The sequence below is a fragment of the Calliphora vicina genome, chromosome 1 (genome assembly GCF_958450345.1).
Source record: "Calliphora vicina chromosome 1, idCalVici1.1, whole genome shotgun sequence".
NCBI lineage: Eukaryota > Metazoa > Arthropoda > Insecta > Diptera > Calliphoridae > Calliphora > Calliphora vicina.
The window spans coordinates 166,455,294-166,475,612 of NC_088780.1; the positions used below are offsets into that span (position 1 = coordinate 166,455,294).

At 29.0% G+C, this 20,319-nt stretch overlaps 1 protein-coding gene across 2 annotated transcripts in view; it reads left to right on the forward strand.

Annotated features, from left to right (window-relative positions):
- The window catches only part of Mical (Molecule interacting with CasL), a 102,469-nt gene that overhangs the window by 19,467 nt on the left and 62,683 nt on the right, over positions 1-20,319 (forward strand). The window contains exon 1 of one of the 2 annotated variants that reach the window (XM_065498062.1): positions 19,986-19,996. The exons of the other annotated variant lie outside the window; for it this stretch is intronic. The gene's annotated coding sequence lies outside the window, so the exon portion shown is untranslated. Of the gene's footprint in view, positions 1-19,985; positions 19,997-20,319 lie in introns of those variants that run through there. 2 annotated transcript variants of the gene reach the window in all.

The window sequence follows — 20,319 nt, forward strand, 5'->3', positions numbered from 1 at the left end:
TTGCTTAATAAAAAACTAGAACAGCTGAATAATTTTGTATGTTATTATATAATAAGATATCGGTATAATTATCGAAAATTTAAATAACATAACCACAAAATTATTATAGACGAAATCATGTTCATATGCCTATAAATAAGGCAACATAAATGTTTAACCAATTCCATTATTTTATTGGGGTCTCTTGGATATTTACCCCTTCTACATTTGACATTTCTATTTTAAAATCATTTGGATTTTGTTGCGCTTGATTCATTTCATTTACTTTCCATTCAAACATACATATTTACTAAAATACATAGTTGACAAAAATGTTTGTTGTTGTTTTATTTGTTCTTCTTCTTGTATTTACTGACTCTGGTGCTTTAAAATTATTCTCCTCGTTTGTTGTTTGTAAATAAAAAATCAATAGACAGGCATATTGACAGTTTTGATGTTGATGTGCTGCTGCTTTATTGTTTTTTTATATATATATTTTTTATTCTACTTTAAAGGTATGTTCAGTGCTTTAACAACAAAAACAATAGCCACAACCATACCAGCCATCTTCTCAATGGGAGAAACAAAGGGCAATCAAAATTAAACAATGTTTATATATACAATTTCTCATGACTATGACACCCTTTTCCGGTAGTATTTGTATAGTTGTTGCTGCTGCTGTTGTTGTTGTTTTTATTTATTCTTATCATAAGCACAGAAATTGTTGCTTTAATGCATATTAAAAATGGCCATAGAGGAAATACAAATTACATTCATACATATTTGTTTTTATTTTTATTTGTTTGTTTTGTTCTTGTCATACAAAAAGCATGTACCAAAATTACTAGAGTTACTTTTTGTAAAATTCTACTATTTTTTTGTTGCTTTATTTATTACAACCCAAAAAACCTTTTAAAATTTAATTTTTAGCAATCAATTTTTGTAATAAACCAAAAAATTTGCATTTATTATTTATGGATCGCATGATTGTTTTTATTTTTCTTCCTACTTACCTTTTAAAAAAAAATTATCATATGCTTACTTACATGTTGTCTCAAATCAGTTTGGTACAATTGTAAAATTTTTGTAATACGACTTATGACAGAAAAGTACCAAGTAAAACAAACATTAGTGTTTTTTGAAAAATTTTACAACTTAACTTTAAAATCTGAATAAATTCATGTCTAATATACAAAGGAAATTTCAGTTTGTCATTTATGTTTTAAAAAATATCTCCCTTTACCAAACATAAATTATATATTTGAGATGAATTCAAATTTACTGGTTTTCAATACAAATATGGTAAATTTTATCGTTTTTTATGCATTAAAGTTTAAGAAAAACCAAATAAGAGAGTTATATTCGGCTGTGCCGAATAGATTATCTATATTAGTTGAAGAGATATTTAGGTTTATTGATTTATTTTTTTTAATTTTGCTCGATACGGTCATTTCAAACGCATTCACTTAGGTCACCTTTGAATGTCTCTGGACAAAAAAGTAATAAAGAATAAGGCTAATATTTTTGGTACATGATAATTAGACTGTTTATTACAAAATGTAGAAAAATCAGGTAGATCAGAAGACATACAAAAAATTAATTAATGTCGCCCTTGAACCAGTGTGGGGCGGTGCTAAGGGGGCTCAAAGTAGGGTACCTTCGACATGTAACATTTTTAAACACGTGCCATTTTTTCCGATTTCAAAGATTTTTATATTTTTGGAAAAACATGCTTGCGTGTGCTATTTATCTCTTATAATTTCCGAGTTACAGGAATTTAAAAATTTAAATTTTAAATTTTGAAAAAAATCCTCGAAGTTTGCGAACGGTCTCAGCATAACTTTCCAAATTTTTGTAATAAGTTTTCACAATTATAACGCGCTGTTCTTTCGTAAAGCGCTCCATTTTTAATAACCGGCATAAGGCACTTGCACAAAAAATGCACTAAATTGAAAAATTGCTCTCTTACTGAGACAACCTTTACCTAGTAACGATATGCTTTAAGTTTCAGAGAAACCTGTCAAATTTTGGATAATGAGTCATACACTTTAGTCTCTAATTTTGAGTGATCCATGATTCATACACCGTAACATCCCTCGATATAAAAATGTACTTGATGGGGGGCTCTAGAGCTTTTTTTTTAGTTCAAGTACCAATTATTGTCTATCTCTATTATTGTTTTATTTAAACATTTTTCATTTGTTGTTACAGTTTATCTATTATACACTGTGTTTGTTACTGCATATTTAAACTTGATTTATCGATATTTGTGCTCTTTATTAATGTAGAAAACAACAAACCAAAGTGCAGTAACAATTTCATTCTAAACGATTGAAGGTTAAACATTGATTTCTATTAAAAAAAAAGAAATATATAAAATAAAATTCAAAATCGTAAATGTAACTGCAATTCAGCCGAATTGAATGTGTTTTATAAATGTAGTTTTTTTTTCTATTTTTTCTTTGCTCTAATTGTTTTAAACATTTTGTATCACAAAAATATAAGTTTTGATTTCATGTGTAAAACATAAAATAGATTTTGTAATTTTTTCTGATTAATTCGTGGCGGCATAGGATTTGAATTGTTGCATAGAAATGGCATTCTTTAACATTTCTTTTGATTAATATTTAACTTTAATTTAAAAGCTTTTTCTGCATTAATTTAACTCAATTGTTTGTGTGTTTGTATTTTGTTTAACAACCTTGAAAATTATTTATTCACACAATTGTTTTTGATGTTTGTTTTTATAATTTTAAAGTTGTTTTTTAGAAAACAAAAAAAGAGAAAATTAAATAAAACTAAATAAAACTTCAATGGAAATGCAAAACAATAGTTACAAAAAAATATTTTACAAAAATTAACACATAAAATCATTCAAACGTATGTTGTTTAAGTTTTAATTTTTATTAAAATTCAAGCGTTGCGAATTTATGTTTTAATTTTACCGGATTTTAGTTTTACTATTATTATTTACTTGTATGTGTTTTCTAAAGAAATTAAAAGTGTTAAAATAATAATAAACTAAATTGTGCAAATAAAATAAAAGTTATCAAAAGTCTATCTGTCTGTCTATTCATTAAAATAAATCCGGCTAAATTTATTTTTTTTGACTGTTGTTTGTATTCACTTAATTGCCAGCTACTACATTTTTTCACTTTTCCTATCAGCTGGCTGTCAAAGTTTTAACTTATTACGCATTCCATCTGTCATATTCATAACTAATATTTCAATTTATTAAAGGTTTATGAAATTTTCAAAATTTGTTTAACGATTTCTAAACTTATATATTTTTTTAAATTATTGTAAATATGGTGATAAGTTTATTATTTTTGAATTAAGAGTCCCTCTCATTTACTGCAAATAATAGAGAGAAAAATCACTTGAAACTACAGCCATGTGTTTAGTATAAAAATACATTTTTGTTTTTTTTTTTTTGGAAAATTTAGTCTTACAATTAGTGTAGGCTTATGTGCATTGCGTTTTTAAATAAACATTTTAATTTAACAATGTTGCTTTGTTAAAATATTCATTAAAACTAAGTTGTTGTTAGTTTTAAAATTTTGAAAATGTTTCAAACTAAATTTCATGTTATAATCTTTTAATTTGAACCTTTGCATGTGTTTCGTTTACAAAAATTTAATTAATTTAATTGTTTTACATTTAAATTACAAGTAATTAAATTAGAAAAGCTGCATTAAAATTACAACGTAACAACAAATGATTAATGATCTCGGGGGGGGATAATATTTAAAATTCGAGGTTAATTATATTAGAGAACTTATTCATACATTTATGGGTAATTTCAATGGGTTTTAATAATAAATTAAAAGTGATGCATAGCAACAATTAATTCAGTTGAAAATGTATTAATTCTCTCACGTATTGGAATTCTCATGCCTAGAAAATCAAGAGCTTTTGATTCTTTAATGTTTACGCCACGCATAAAAACAGAGGAATCAACATGTTCTGTCCTGCGTTTGTGTGTTAATTGGATCTTATCTATATATATAAAAATGAAATGGTCCATGTATGTAATGGCATCACGTGAGAACGGCTGGAGCGATTTGGCTGATTTTTTTTTATTCGATTCGAAATTTTCAGGAGATGGTTTGTAAAATTCAAAAATTCCTGGTAAAACTCGGAATTCTTTTTTTTTTTTTGGGTCCAGTCAACTGTAATAGAAAAGCAGTACAAATTTAGATATTGTATTTGCAAATAAGAACAGGCAGGTGTATGTGGGTTGTAGAAACTTGAACAACTAACATTAGTAAATGCTACCGGGCGAAGCCGGGGCTGTCAACTAGTTTGCATTAAAATCAACTCTATTGGCACAATCCCATTCAGAGATTGTCACAAGATGTTGATTAAGTACATCATTCATATTTTACCTCATTGTCCCAATCTTCGGCATGCTGGGTCTATTGTTAAATGAATATGAATGGCAAATGTTGCTATCATCTGCAAATGAATTTAGAAAGATAATGAATAATAGTAGGAGAAATAATGGGACCTTGCGGTAACACTGAATTGGTCTGGGGCCAAATCACCGCATTCGAAATCGAGTAGTTTGTCATCGAAATGTAGTTAACGTGGATCTTATCAAAAACAAACAAACACTGCCGTTTTGTGTTAAAAGTAAACAAATCAACCAAAACAATGAAGTAAAATAATAAATAAACAAAAATATACGTATTTTTCTGATATTTTCTCAAAATTAGTGTAAAAAATATAAATATTTTACTAAAATTGTAAAATTTTGGGCCACAATTTGTTTTGTATTTTGTTTACGTTTTTCACAACTTTGCACATGGTACTTTGTGCTAATCAAAGTAAAAAACATTCTGAAATTTGCCACTGGCTGATGATGAGGAATACAAAAAACATTTACATCCATTTTTATTAAAAGTTTTATGCATTTTTTTCACAGTTTAACAATTTATCACAAATTTATTTATTTTGTTTTCCTTTTTTGTTTTGTTTTTCTTATTGTCATATGCTTCAGCAATGTAAAAAATAGTAGTAAATAATAGTAGTAAATAGTGATCCAAAACATTGCAGCCATCGAAATTTTTCTCTACACGAACGTGCACTCGATATCGAATGCCGTGATTTGCCCCCTGTTGTCATGATCTTGATTTATGCCTGATTCACTTACGATTGCGAACGTGACACACGATGAAAATCAAAATGAAATGTTTTTGGTGATTATTATAAAATATTTAAATCCTATAAATTGACATTAGCGAACCATTCTTTCGTCCGCACACGACTTTGTTTCGTGTGAACAATTCTGGTAGATGTTTTTTTTCTTATTCGAACAACGTTGTCAGAATATCCCAACCGTTATTTGTGACTGTCCCGAACTAGTGATTTTACCTATCAGTTGTGGTGACAACTAGTTACCTATGTAGTTACGTGAGCATGATCCTTTTTGATTACAATGAGACTCTCTGATAGCTGCTCCAAAGTAGTCAACGCATTGGATTCACATACCGCTTATATATAGTCAGTTACCTTACTAGCTACCTAAATGGTTACTTGATCAGCTATGTAATTAGTTATTTTAACATGTAGGAGTATTAGCAAGAGTGTCTCAAGGCATGCCAATTATCTCAAAAAGTAATTATAATTTTTTTTTTAAATTTAACTGTGACTTTAGTTACAGATTTGTTAACATTTCCCTCTAAGGTCGAAATGCATTCTGACTTTTAGTTTTTGTTCTGTCAGCTGTTTTGTGAGTGATGTCAAAATTTTAGTACGTGAAATTTTGCGTGTCATTTTTTTTAAATCATAGTTTTACTAACTTTTAGTTGCCCGATCTATTCGAAATATTTTTTATTAGTTCTTTTTCATTAGTTTTTCAATAAAATCCTATCATAATTATTGTTCTTTACACCTAACGCTGGGTTTCCGCATACACCGTAATCGGCGCCGATAACGAAAACTGAAAAACGTTGGTGTTCGTCACCGTCTCGTTTCTGAATTGTTTTTCATTTCAGTTGGATGCGTTGCGGCATAAAATTTCATAATTTTTGACAAAATCTATTATTTTTTCCTCTTCCAATAAAGAAAATTTATTTTTATACCCTTCACCATGAGTGGCAAGGGTATATATAAGTTTGTCATTCCGTTTGTAATTTCCACATTTTTCATTTGCGACCCCATAAAGTATATACATATATTCTGGATGGTTATAGATAGCGGAATCGATATAGCCATGTCCGTCTGTCCGTCTGTGTGTTGAAATCAACTTTCCGAAGCCCCCAAAAAAACTTACATACTCGATTCATACATCAATATCTCCGAAATTCTTCCGGCTCGTCGCTATTTAAAATCGAGAAAATCGGTCCACAAATGGCTGAGATATAAGGAAAAAACTAGGACAACCTCGATTTTTGACCTATATCTGGATTACTAAGTCATTAATGTAGACAATATGGATATCTAATGATACATATTTCAAAGACCTTTGCAACGACGTATATAAGACCAAAGTAAGTTGGACATACAATGGATCAAAATCGAAAAAAAATATTTTTTAACCCGAATTTTTTTTTCATCAAAAAAATTTTTTTTGTCATTAATTCTTTTTCCAAAAAATTTAATTAAAGAAATTTAAAAAAAAAAGTTTTGAAAAAACTTTTTTAAAAAAAATTAAAAAAACAATTTTTTAAAATTTTAAAACATTAAAAAAAAAATTTGGATTTTGTTTAAATAAAAATATTTTTAAGTATAATTTGGTGAAGGGTATATAAGATTCGGCACAGCCGAATATAGCTCTCTTATTTGTTTTTATTCATTTTGATATTCTTTAAATTTGAAATAAAAAATAATTGAAATAATTTCGTTGCTACAGCACCGAAAACAACTTACTTGAAGTTGTTTTCGTTCCGTCCCCAAATGATAGGTTTTTCGTTACTGATCGGTGCCGTTTCGTATCCAATTTTCGTTGCCGATTTCTGAAACGAACTTTTTTCGGTGCAAATGTATGGAATATCGTTTTCGGTGTTTGCGGAAACGTTGCTTAAACCGGCAACAATGCCCTGAGGCACCAGGTTCCTATACTTAATTGGAAAATTAGTTTCTGATGGCTGTTCTGAGTTTATTCGACAATTTATGTTTAGTTTTTTAAAGTTTGCTGGTTAGAGGGATTGACCTCAAATAGTCAGTTAAAAAGACACAACTCACAACTCTCCTCCGACAACTCTACTTTTGGTAGGTAAAATAACTACTTTCTAAAGTGCAGTACAAAATAAACGTTTAAAGTGATTACACACTAGATTACTTGGAGACACTAAAGTGACAATTGACTTCACGCTAGGTTACATGGGATATATAAAGTAATCAATTAACTGCTCACTGCAATGATCACATACGTGTCAAATGACCCAAATAATATATATTGAAGTCAGCCTTAGGTGATCGATCAGACATTATTGTCTATATGGGATACATTGAATACTTCCTTAACTGCAGGGAATTGTTTGCACAAATATATCAGACAATAAATGCAATTTTCATACGAAAAGACCGCCATTTTTAAAAATTACAAAGAAAACTATGAAAATTCATATGAACAAATTTGTGTTTGTAATTCTGCCAACGTTTTGTTCTCGTCTTGAATTAATGTTATAACAATTGAAGAACAGAAATTAATTTGAATATTTCAGACAAAGTTATATCATTTTAATTAATTATATGACAAACTATTTCTTACGCTAACAATTATATTTTGATAAATATTTTATTTATATTTTATCACAAACAATTTGTTTGTTTATGTTTTTTATTTTTATATTTGTTTTGCAAATATTTATCAATAAATAATTAAATTGTTGCCAAACACATATGAACTTATCCAAAGTAAACAATTTAATCAGAAACGTCTACATTTATGATGATTATTTAACAAAATTTGTTTTACACTTTTTGATAAACATCAACATTTGTACATTCCCTTATTTGCATTATAAATTCACGTATATTGTATTAAATATCTGCCCAATTGATTACAGCACTTAATTAAGAAATTGTTGGTTAAACAAATATCTTTATTAAAATTTTTAATTTTTCATTTTCTTTAAATTCGAAACAATTTTATGGCCTAGTGAAAAAACATCAAGAAAACTTGGTTATTAATGTAAAAAAAAAGAAAACGACCCCATCATTGAATTCAGCAAAAAAAAATATTAGTTCTGTTACCACCAACCACTCGAGTTTGATGCCCAAAAGTAATTTATACATTCATACATAAAAAAGTACATCCATCCATTCATCCATCCATCTATCCACCACATCCATGGAGATCAGAAGATTAATGTTCTTGTAAATACATACAATATTCATTGAAATATATCCCTGCAGTTTTACAAGTAATCAATGTAGCCCTTAGGGCACTGCTACACGTTCAATATATATATTGACCGCGATCCAGTATCGCGATATTTATTGAACGTGTAGTATACGGTATTGATGGATCGCGATCCAAATCGCAGAATAACCTCATTTTGCGTGATCCATTTCAATGGATCGCGATTCAAATATCACAATATATATTGAACGTGTAGCAGTGCCCTTAGAGATAGAAATTGTCACTAATATCTGATCACTGGCTGACTTCAATTTATATATTTTGGGTCATTTGAAGTCAATTGCTTACTTTATACATCCCAGGTAATCTAGCCTGAAGTCAATTGTCACTTAAGTGTAATCTAGAGTGTAGTCAATTTAAACATTTAATTTGTGTTGATATAATTCTCATACAGTTTATTTTATTTTTGATTAAGTAAAAATTAAATTGTAGTCACTTGTTTATTTTGTACTGGAAATAATCTTTTTTAGAGTAGTCGGAGGAAGGTTTGTTTACAAAGAGTCCGTTATAGGATGTATTTTTAACTGACTTAGACTCGGCTTAGCTGACGTAACTGACTATGTCAGTGCTGTTAGGCTCATCATAAAATCGTCAAGACTAAAATCATGTATTCATTCAATTAAATTTTTTTATAAAAATTTTATTTCTTTAAATAATATCGAATAAATTAAAAATTTTTCAACGGTTTTTGTCTCAAAGAATTTCTTGTCTTACTTTTATTTATATTTATTTGACTAAAAATACTGATGAATTTTGTAAAACTATTAAGACATTTACAAAATCACATAAATTAGGAAACGCTGGTTTATTGTTTGATTTGACCTATTTCCAGAAAATATTAAAATCGAAAGAACTTGCACTTATAAGCAAAGACTCGATAGAATTAATTCTTAATTCCATTTTCGAACTCAAATTAAACTGTATCTCTTAACCATTGCGGTAATGAATTCATTATAAATTAATTCATAGACTTAATTAATTTGTCCTTCAAATTTATTGAATTCATTCCTATGAGAATCAATTACTTATGGAATCATTAAAATGTTCCTTAATTCAAATCCATTACAAAATAGCTTTAAACATGTTTTGAATGATTACATTTTTCTTCAATTAGATTTTGATTAGAATTGAATTAATACAAATTTTATGCATTGTTTTACAAGTTTATGAATTAATTTAACGATTAAAGAATTCTATTTAAATAAAAGCCTTTGAAAGAAGATTAAAGTACACCGATCGACTTAGAATCACTTTCTGAGTCCGTCTGGTCGGCTGGCTGGCTGTCCATGTAAACCTTGTGCGCATAGTACAGGTCACAATTTTGAAGATATTTCGATAAAATTTGGTACATGTTATTTTTTTGGCCCAGGGACCAAGTCTATTGAAACTGGCTGAAATCGGTCCATTATTTCACCTAGCCCCCATACAAATGTCCTTCCGAAATTGGACTTTATCGGTCATAAATGTTTAATTTATATATGTATCTCCACAAATTGCGCTCCAAATAAGTTTTATATATACAACATTCATGTCACCAAATTTTGTTACGATTGGTCCATAATTAGTCATACCTCCCATATAGAACCGCTTCCGAAAATCACTTTAACGTGCACAAATCGCTTAAAAATGTTGATATACCCACAAAATTCAACATAGTAAACTTTCATAGAGACATAAATCACACGACCTAATTTCATTGTGATCGGTCCATAATTGGACATAGCCCCCATATAAGGCCCACTTCCGAAAATCACTCAAAAATATAAATTATTGAAATTTTAAAAGAAATATGTTTTTGCTCTTTTACTTAGTGTAGGGTATTATATGGTCGGGCTTGACTGACCATACTTTCTTACTTGTTTTATACTTGGGACCAGCTATCAGACAGTATCTTTGTAATCAAAAAGGGTCAAGCAACAAGGGGTCAGCTTAGAACAGGCACTTATGTACCTATTAGTCACTAGTTCATGAAAATCATCCAGAACTGCTGGGATTTTTTAAAATTTATCGAATACATCAGCAGAGAATTTTGTTTTTCGTGTAGCAAAGTAGGGAAACAAATTGTAAAAAAAAGTTTTCAATTTCATTGCAACAACCCATTTGTTGATCGTTGGTTTGGTGGGTTGATTTGGCTGGCTGGCTGATATCTTCTGTGTTACTGACACATGTTTTCAGTTTTGTTTTTTTCAATTCACAGTGGGGGAGATGTTGTTTATATTTATAAAAGAAACAAAATTAATTTTAACACAATTGAATTCTAAAGAAACTGTTAAATATTGAGAAGAAACATACATTTTTAGTAGGTTATTTTTTATAGACAATAGTTTAGCTATTTAGATTTTTATTAAAAAATTGTTTATGAAATAAATCATTTGCAAATAAAGGTGGAAAATTCGCCAGGAATCTCAAAAAATAGTATTTGATCTTAATACAATTATAAATATAACAATAATAAATAATTTCAATAATATTTGAAATATGTTACATAAATCTCAAAAAAATTAAAATCAGCTTGTACGAAAGTTGAAAATATTATAGAACCATTTGATAACTATTGTAATGAACTTTGCTTAAATATTGCCAAAATCGTTTGGTTTCAACTAGGGTTGTCAATCGAATAAAAATTATTCGAATAATCGAGGAAAAAAATTATTTTTTAATCGAATGAATAACATTTTTTAATTTAGAAGAAAACTGTATTCAATCAATTATTGTCGAATAATCGAATATTTTAAAAATCATCTTTTAAAAATCATAAACTTTAATTCTAATAAAATTAAACACGAATAATTGACAACCCTAGTTTTAACTACATGGAACCACGACACAACAATAAAGGGTACACTCATTAGAAAATAAATTATACAATTCTTATAACGTCAATCACAAGAAAATATGAAAACATATGAAAAAAAATCAAAATCAAAGTTTGACGGTATAGGGGTAAATATTGAAAACTCTTCCTTCCTACAAATACATGTAGTTTGTAAGCAAATTCTAGAACTATTTCAACTCAATTAGTAAATCAATTGTTTTGTCATAAATACTTTCATATTAATAATATTAAATTCTCTAACTATCATTGCAGTTAAACACGTCATATTCGAATTTATAAAGAAATTGAGAAGCCGCTGCAAACATAAATACATAATTTAAAACGCATTCAAACGTGTGTAAATTATGTCATATCAATTTAACAATTTGCCTGCTGTTTAAATTAGCCAAAAAATACAAACAGACAAGATTAAAAGCCTTGTAAAACAAGATTTCAAACATAATAATATTAGATAATAAATACAATAAAATACAAAAACACACATATCAAAACAAAACAAAAAAATAAATTAAGTTCATCTTTATGCATAGTTTATTTTACAAATAATTTGCATAATACACATAAACAATAGTTATATTAACAAGTAAGAGTGCTATATTCGGCTGTGCCGAATCTTATATACCCTTCACCAAATTATACTTCAAAATTTTAAATATTTTTAGGTAAACAAAATTTAATTTTTTTTTCAGTTGTTTTTTGAATTTTTTGGAAAAAAAAATTTTTCGATTGTTATTTTAATTTTTTTTTTTAAATTTAAATTTTTTTTTTTTAAATTTAAAATTTTTTTTTTAAATTTAAAATTTTTTTTTTTTAAATTTAAAAATTTTTTTTTTTAAATTTTAAATTTTTTTTTTTTTTTAAATTTTAAAATTTTTTTTTTTTAAATTTTAAAATTTTTTTTGGTTTTTTCAATTTTTTTAAAAAAAATTCGGGTTCAAAATTTTTTTCCCGATTTTGACCCATTGTAGGTCCAACTTAATATGGTCTTATATACGTCGTTGCAAATGTCTTTGAAATATCTATCATTAGATATCCATATTGTCTATATTAATGTCTTAGTAATCCAGATATAGGTAAAAAAATAGGTCAAAAATCGAGGTTGTCTTGGTTTTTTCCTCATATCTCAGCCATTTGTGGACCGATTTTGCTGATTTTAAATAGCAAAATTCTCGAAAGCATGTCTGACAGAACTATTGAAGATTTGGATCCTGAAGATATCTGGGGTCTTCAGAAAACTGATTTCAACAGACAGACGGACAGACAGACAGACAGACAGACGGACATGGCTTAATCGACTCTGCTATCTATAAGGATCCAGAATATATATACTTTATAGGGTCGGAAATGAAAAATGTAGAAATTACAAACGGAATGACAAACTTATATATACCCTTCTCACGATGCTGAAGGGTATAATAAATTATACTACATATTTGATAATATCTAAATGAAATACGAGCTCAATCTAAGAAGATTTTTGAGGTAGATTCTTGTACTCCTCGCCTCTTGCTGCTTTTCCGGTAGTACCCAGTCGAATTATTAACATAAGTAGTCTTGGGTTATTCATGAACGAACTAGTTCTATTGAGTGATTCAATTGTTTATTAGGGTTCCTACGCGGGAAAAATTTCCCGGGAATTCCCGGGAATATTTATTTGTTAATTTTCGGGAAATGTTTGTCGGTAATTTTCGGGAATTTCTTCATAAGTTTTCTTCTAAAAGTTACAATTTTCAGATTCGTTTCGATGGCCAAATTTGTTGCTAATTGAATCATTCTATTATATCCATAGATTTGTCGGTTCTAGCAACAGATAGTCAGTTGGCAAAGAAGTATTACAGTTGAAATAGCCGAATTTTTTTCACTCAACTCAAGCCACAGCAGAAAAATTTGGTTATTAAGAATGAATCTAATTTAAAGTTTATGCTGTTAAAGGAATTATTAAGATGTCTAACATTACAATTTTTAGGAATATTCAATGAATATTCAAATTTGTTTTTCTACAATCAGATATGAAAAATATCTCTACGCATATTTTATAGATTTAACATAGTCGAAATTCTTAAAACTACGACTGTGATAATACCGATAAAATACCACTATTAAATTAGAAACTCTTATAAAGGCTGGACCAACATTGTACAACCAAATATAGTTATTTTTTTACTTCTTTTAAAACCGTGGTACAATTATAAGTCAATTTATTCGAAAAAATTGTCTGGTTTTTGGTTTAATTTAGTATTAAAAAATTGCCGGGAACTCCCGGGAATGAAACCATTTTTTAATTTCCTTCCGGGAAAGAAAAAAGTCCGGGAAATTAGGAAACCTATTGTTTATACTAAATGAACTAATTACAATATTTCCCAGAGAGCATTCTGCATCCATTGAAACAAATATTAGTGGGACGGGGTAAAGTCTGGACTATAAAGCGCATCAAAACTTCACAGCCACTTCATTGTAAATACGTTTTAACAGGTATTGCAACATGTGGTCGAGTGTTGTCATGATAGAATATTACGATTTCATGCCTGGCCACATATTCTGGCCGTTTTCTCGGAAAATGCTCGCTTCAAACGAATGAGATGGTTGCTCCCACCATGGATATTTGGCTTTGGTGTCGATTCGGCTGGTTGGCTGAACTATACGTACGATATCTTACGCTTCGGGTTATCGTAATGTATCCATTTATCATCGCAAGTAATGATTCGGTACAAAAATATTTGTTCTTTTATAGCGTTCAGACATGCAAAATCGTCTTTCAATGCCTCTCGGCTTCAATACGTATGGTAACCAATTTCCCCTCTTTTAGATGAATCTTGCTGCTCGCAGCTGTTGCTTGAGTAGCTCCCGTTGAGTTTGGAAGCATCTTGTTGAGTTTGTCAACAATCTTCATGGAGTAATGCCTGCAATTCTTGGTCTTCAAACCTTTTTGGCTGGCCTGGGCGATTTTCGTCAAATCACCACTTCTGAACAGCACAAACCATCTCTCGCACGTTGAAACCAATGGAACAGGTTCACCATAAACTTTGGGGAGCAAATAGCGTGCTTCAGCGGCACTTTTTTAAAGTAAAACTTCTTGCATATGACGCTTTGTTGGTACAAAATTCGACATTTTCAGCAAAACGCAAAAAACTTTGTTGTTTACACTATAATGTTCAATAACTAAGTGAGAATAAATGACAGATATGTAGCCTTCAAAATGACATATACATAAGTTATTAAAAACCAAACCGCTTTAAAAAGATACCCCATCTATTGTAAATCCCGCATTTTTAAGTCATACACCCAATACCTAAAAATGGCAAATTATGCAAAAAAAAAAAACAAAAACAAGTAAGAGAGGCCTTCACCAAATTATACTTCATAATAAAAATTTTAAATATTTTTAGGTAAATAAAATTTATTATTTTTTTTCCAATTTTTGAAAAAAAAAAAATTTTCGATTTTTTTTAAATTTAAAATTTTTTTTTTTTTTTTTTTCGATTTTTTTTTTAATATTTAGCGAAAAAAAAACTTTTGGTGAAAAAAATTCGAGTTAAAATTTTTTTTCCGATTTTGACCCGTTATACTTATGTCCAACGTACTATGGTCTTATGTAGGTTGTTGCAAAGTTTTTTGAAATATCTATCATTAGATATCCATATTGTCTATATTAATGACTTAGTAATCCAGATATAGGTAAAAATAGGTCCAAAATCGAGGTTGTCCTGGTTTTTTCCTTATATCTCAGGCATTTCTGGACCGATTTTCTCGATTTTAAATAGCAAACTTCTCGAAAGCATGTCTGACAGAATTATTGGAGATTTGGATCCCGAAGATATCTGGGGTCTTCAGAAAATTGATTTCAACAGACAGACGGACAGACAGACGGACATGGCTTAATCGACTCCGTTATCTATAAGGATCCAGAATATATATATTTTATAGGGTCGGAAATGAAAAATGTAGAAATTACAAACGGAATGACAAACTTATTTATACCCTTTTCACGAAGGTATAAAAATAGCAAAAGAAAAAAAGTTTTTTGTCTGTCCTTAACTTGAAAAATAATACTCCAGCGAAAAGTACATATCATTTAATATATAGACTCTAAATTTTAGAGAAATATTTTAAACAAATAAATTTTTAAATTAATTTTCAGTCTGCCCTCTTTGTATAAACTATTTTGCATGCAAGCAACAACAAAAACAAACCGTAACCAATCTAAAAAATTACACACATCCACACACACTTTGACACATAATAAAAGTTTAACAAACTCATTTAAAGATCATATTTTGCCTCTCGCTCTTTGTTTTGTTATGTTTTGATTTTTTCCAATTCTCTCTTTCTATTTGCATTTCTTAATTTACACATTTGATATTTGCACATACACTTTGCATTTTTATACATATTTTTTTAGCGCGCTTATTATTTTATTTAGTATGTAGTACAAATTAGTTTTTTTTTACTTTTGTTGCTTTTGTTTTTGTTTTTATTTTCGGCCAAAACTATAAATATAAATGTAGTATATATTTTGTTTGTATCTATTACACGTTTCCTATAAAGTTACATATAAACTTGAATTTATTAGTTTTTTGAGATTGAGATTTTTGTTATACAGTAATAATATTAATGCATTAGTATTGCTATTGCTCGTATTTATTCATTTCATTGCTATTGACCTTACATGAGGTTTTTGTGTGTTTTTTTTCCATTTATTTTTTATTTTTTTTTGTTGAAATTCACATGATGCCATAAAAGGCATCATCATCATCATCATTAACAACAGCAGCATTGCTTTGCAATTAGTTTGTCTTAAATAAACAATTGAATTGAAAATGAAACAAAAAACTAAAAAGAAAAAAAAAAAACATAAAAGTAATTTAATTAAAAACCACAATACTACTTATTAAAATGTCAATTTGAAGAAATAAAAATACGAGCACAAACCAACCTACCAATAGTAGGTACGCGTACACACATGCATATTTAAATGAATGAATTTTAATTTCAGCAAGCTGTGTGCAAAATTTGTGAGTGCATTAGGATGCAGCCAATTTATTCTTACATTTCTGCAACTTTTCTATAAAATATAAAAGCGAGATACTCCTAACAAATAGTATGTAATCACAGCTTCGAATTAATTAATTAAATTTGAGTTTAATTCACTAAGATCTTAATTCCGAATTAAAACATATCAGCCATTCATTCTCAACATCTAAAGCTACGTATACACGGTTGTCATATTCTTATAATATTTTCAGAAAATGTCCAATAAATGGTTAACAGCCCTATGGGAAATTCCATATCATCGTACGTGACATTTGTACGCCTATAGAGTGGAATAGATTTTGCAAAAATAAGAGTATCTGAAAAATAATTTGGTCTTTGTGCTCCATTCAGGGGGTACTATATTTTAAAATAATAAAAAGTTCTTTCGAAATATTGTTGTCCAAAATATTGAGCGAAATAAGGGTATATCGTACGTGACATAAAACGGAACTCATTTTGAGGTACATGTAGAAATATGCGAAAATATTCGAATCATGAGAGGCGTTGTGTTTTCTTTTAATTTCTTACACTAAACGAAATATTTTTCCTTTACAATCCGTCACATTTAAATAAAAACAATCTTTGGATAATTTTATAATAAATATAATATCGTACGTGACATACCGTACGTGACAGATTTTTCTTATATAATAAAACCATATATATTGTTTTATTTAACTTTTATTTTGAAACATTTGTACAATATAAATATATTCAAAGTATTGGCTATTGTTAGCTGTGACCTCTTCTCATCTTTCTGGCATTATATGTATTCTAAGCCAAAAGAACTGTTCATATTTTGAGACCAAGTACGAATCAAGCCAATATCGGATACTCTGTTCCAAAATGAAGAGAGAGCGTTCTGCAATGATCGAAACAAATATTAGTCGGACGGGGCACGGTCTGGACTTTAAGGCGGGTGAATCGAAACTAAATAATTTTAACAGGTATTACAACATTGGTCCGGGCATTGTCGGGCAATTCAAGCTTCAAACGAATCAGTTGCGTTCGGTACAGGTTACCTGTGATGGTCTGGTCAGATATCAGCAGCTCATAATACATAGGACCCTATTTGCTTCCACCAAATACAGATAATTACCTTAGCTTCATGGATATTTGGCTTTGGTGTCGATTCGGCTGGTTGGCCTTGCTTCACATACGATCTCTTACGCTTCGGGTTATCATAATGGATCCATTTTTCATTGCAAGTAATGATTGGGTGCAAACATGATTATCTTTTATAGCGTTCAAGCATTATTTCGGACATGCAAAATCATGTTTCAAGGTCTCTCGGTTTCTTGTTGTGTTTAACAACAATCTTCATGGAGTAATGCCCCTCCAATTCTTGGCCTTCAAACTTTTTTGGCTGGCCTGGTTGATCTTTGTATTCCGTGTAAAAAACTCACACGTTGAAACCGATGACACACATTCGCCATAAGCTTTGGTGAGCAATGAGCAATAGCCATGTCCGTCTGTATGTCGAAATCAACCCATTTCCTGTTCGGTTGTTATTTAAAACCGACAAAATCGGCCCACAAATGGCTGAGATATAAGGAAAAAACCCGGAACAACATCGATTTTTGACATCTTTTTTACCTATATCTGGATTACTAAGTCATTAATATAGATAATATGGATATCTAATGATAGATATTTCAAAGTCCATTGCAACGATGTACATATATAAGCATATCGGGAAAGATATGTTTTAACCCGAATTTTTTTTTATCAAAAAAAATTTTTTGCCATAAATTATTTTTCAAAAAAAAAAAATTGGAAAAAATTTAAAAAAAATAATTTGCAAAAAATTTAAAAAAACTTTTTAAAAAAAAAATTAAAACTTTGTTTACCTAGAAATATTTAAAAAAAATTATTTTAAAGTATAATTTGCCGAATATAGCTCTCTTACTTGTTTGAACGGAGTTTTTTTTGTAACAAAAACCATTTTTCTCATTAATTTTTTTCACTAATAAATTAAACAAAAATAATTTGAAATTTAAAAAATAGTAAAAATTTTGAAAAAAAAAATGAATATTCAATAATAAATATATTTCAAATTTGAATATTAATGTGCCACCCTACTGCTGATGTTTCGATTCATTCACTATCTACCCTTTAATTTCATTTGTGCATGTATTTTTTTATTTTTTTCTATCTTTCATTTAGTCATAATTATAGATTTAGACATGTCTCATGACAAACGTGTATCAAGTCTCAGCCCACATAATTAAGTTACTTCCACTGTTTTGTATTAGAATTTTATAATGAATGACTGCAGAAATTGTATGAATATTGAGTACAAACTCGTACGATACAAGTACATTAATATATTAGTGACCTTACTATTAGATTAAATTGTTCATAATATTATATTAACTTGATCAATCAATTGAATAATAAAAGCATGGTTAAATTAGTTTGAATAAATCTTGGCATAAAAGTTGAAGAAGTGAAACTTATGGTAGTAATAATTTATTAAATGTAGTAAATATTTGCAAAAAAAAACATTCGCAACGGGGTGTTTATAGAGGAGGTATGGTTAATTTTGGCCCGATCCTCAAAGATTGGAAGAGTGATTTCTACTTTTAGTACTTTTAAACCATTTAAATTTTATATAGGACTTTGTGGGAAATTTAGTTTCCTGTCCTCAGAAAAACAAGCTCTATATATTCAAAGAAAGTTGCAAATTATATTAAGAAAACTCGTTAATATTATAAGATAAAAAAGTATCATTAAACAAAATGTCACAATTTTCTAACATAAATTTCAATTTGTCTCTATGGAAAAATGTCTCAAAACCTAAAGGAGGTTTGAAAATGGCAAAAAAAAATTAAATCGTTTTTATGTTAAAGCAATTTTGTCTGGTTTCCACTGACAGTGAAAGCGTTAAACACAGTTTTTTTTGTTTCAGTTTTGTTTTTTTTGTTCATATTTAATTTAATTTGAAATGCAACAAACAGCCAACAACGACTCTTATTTTATCCGACACTAAGTACCTTTTGAGCGTAGATATCAGCAGCGATAAAATATCGAATCTACGAATAACAAGCAACTCATCCATCCAACCAAATTCAAAGCAATGCACAGCAACCTTTCTAATGCCACCGCCAGCCAACCAGCCAGTTTAGTTCAGTTCAATGCAATTTGACTCTAAACTAGTTTCCAGCATGTGCACTTGTCTTTTATGATTTGTCTCCTTAAAATGTGAGAAAAAAACGAAAACAACCGTGTGTCAGACAGGGGACTGACTGACACTTGTAAAAAAAAAACAAACATGATTCGATATTTTTTAATCGCTGTAGTTTTCTATTATCAAATGGGGTGTGCTGAAAAATTATGTTATTAACCCTATAATATTCGCTTGTGAATGACTAAATATGAGAATATCACTGGCTCCGAAATTAGTTTGATTTCATTGTGATGTTCAACTTCAACTCAAACTTGAATTCTTTAATTTATGATAATGTCAATACAATCTTTAAAATTTTTCAGTTTGTTATAATTTGTTCATTAACTTAACCCTTAACTGGTGTTGATTTTTCCAGTTACGTGATTGGTTTCGGGGTCCAAATTGACCCCATTGAAGAAATGAAATATTTACTGTTCTAAACATAATGGCCCATAATCATAGTCAAAAGTAAAGTACATTTTAAGAGAATTAAACTCGACTTTACTTAAGAGTGGACTTTAGGTCTATCATAGACAAGTTAAAGTATACTTCTGACGCCGAAGTCGACTCTAAATATAAAACTAGCTAAAGTTGTTTTTAACTCGTTTAACAACAGCATCAGCTGTTCTTCGCCGAGTAAAAAAGTTCGTCACAAAGTAAAAAATGTTTAAGTTACAAGATATTGGTAGAGATTTTGCAATTATTGGACAGTTATCAATAAAATTAGTACTAAAATATCGTAATTATTATATTAATCTTATCTTTTCCATTTATCCACAACAAACAACTTTCTTTCTTTCTTTAGATGTCCCGGTTACTTTTATTGTTTACGTTTTTTTGATTTTTTTTTTTAATTTTGTATGTCAGCTGTTCAGCGTTGCCAATTGTCTGTTTTTTGTTGTATAGTCGGTTAAAGTCGGTTCAATTTAAAAC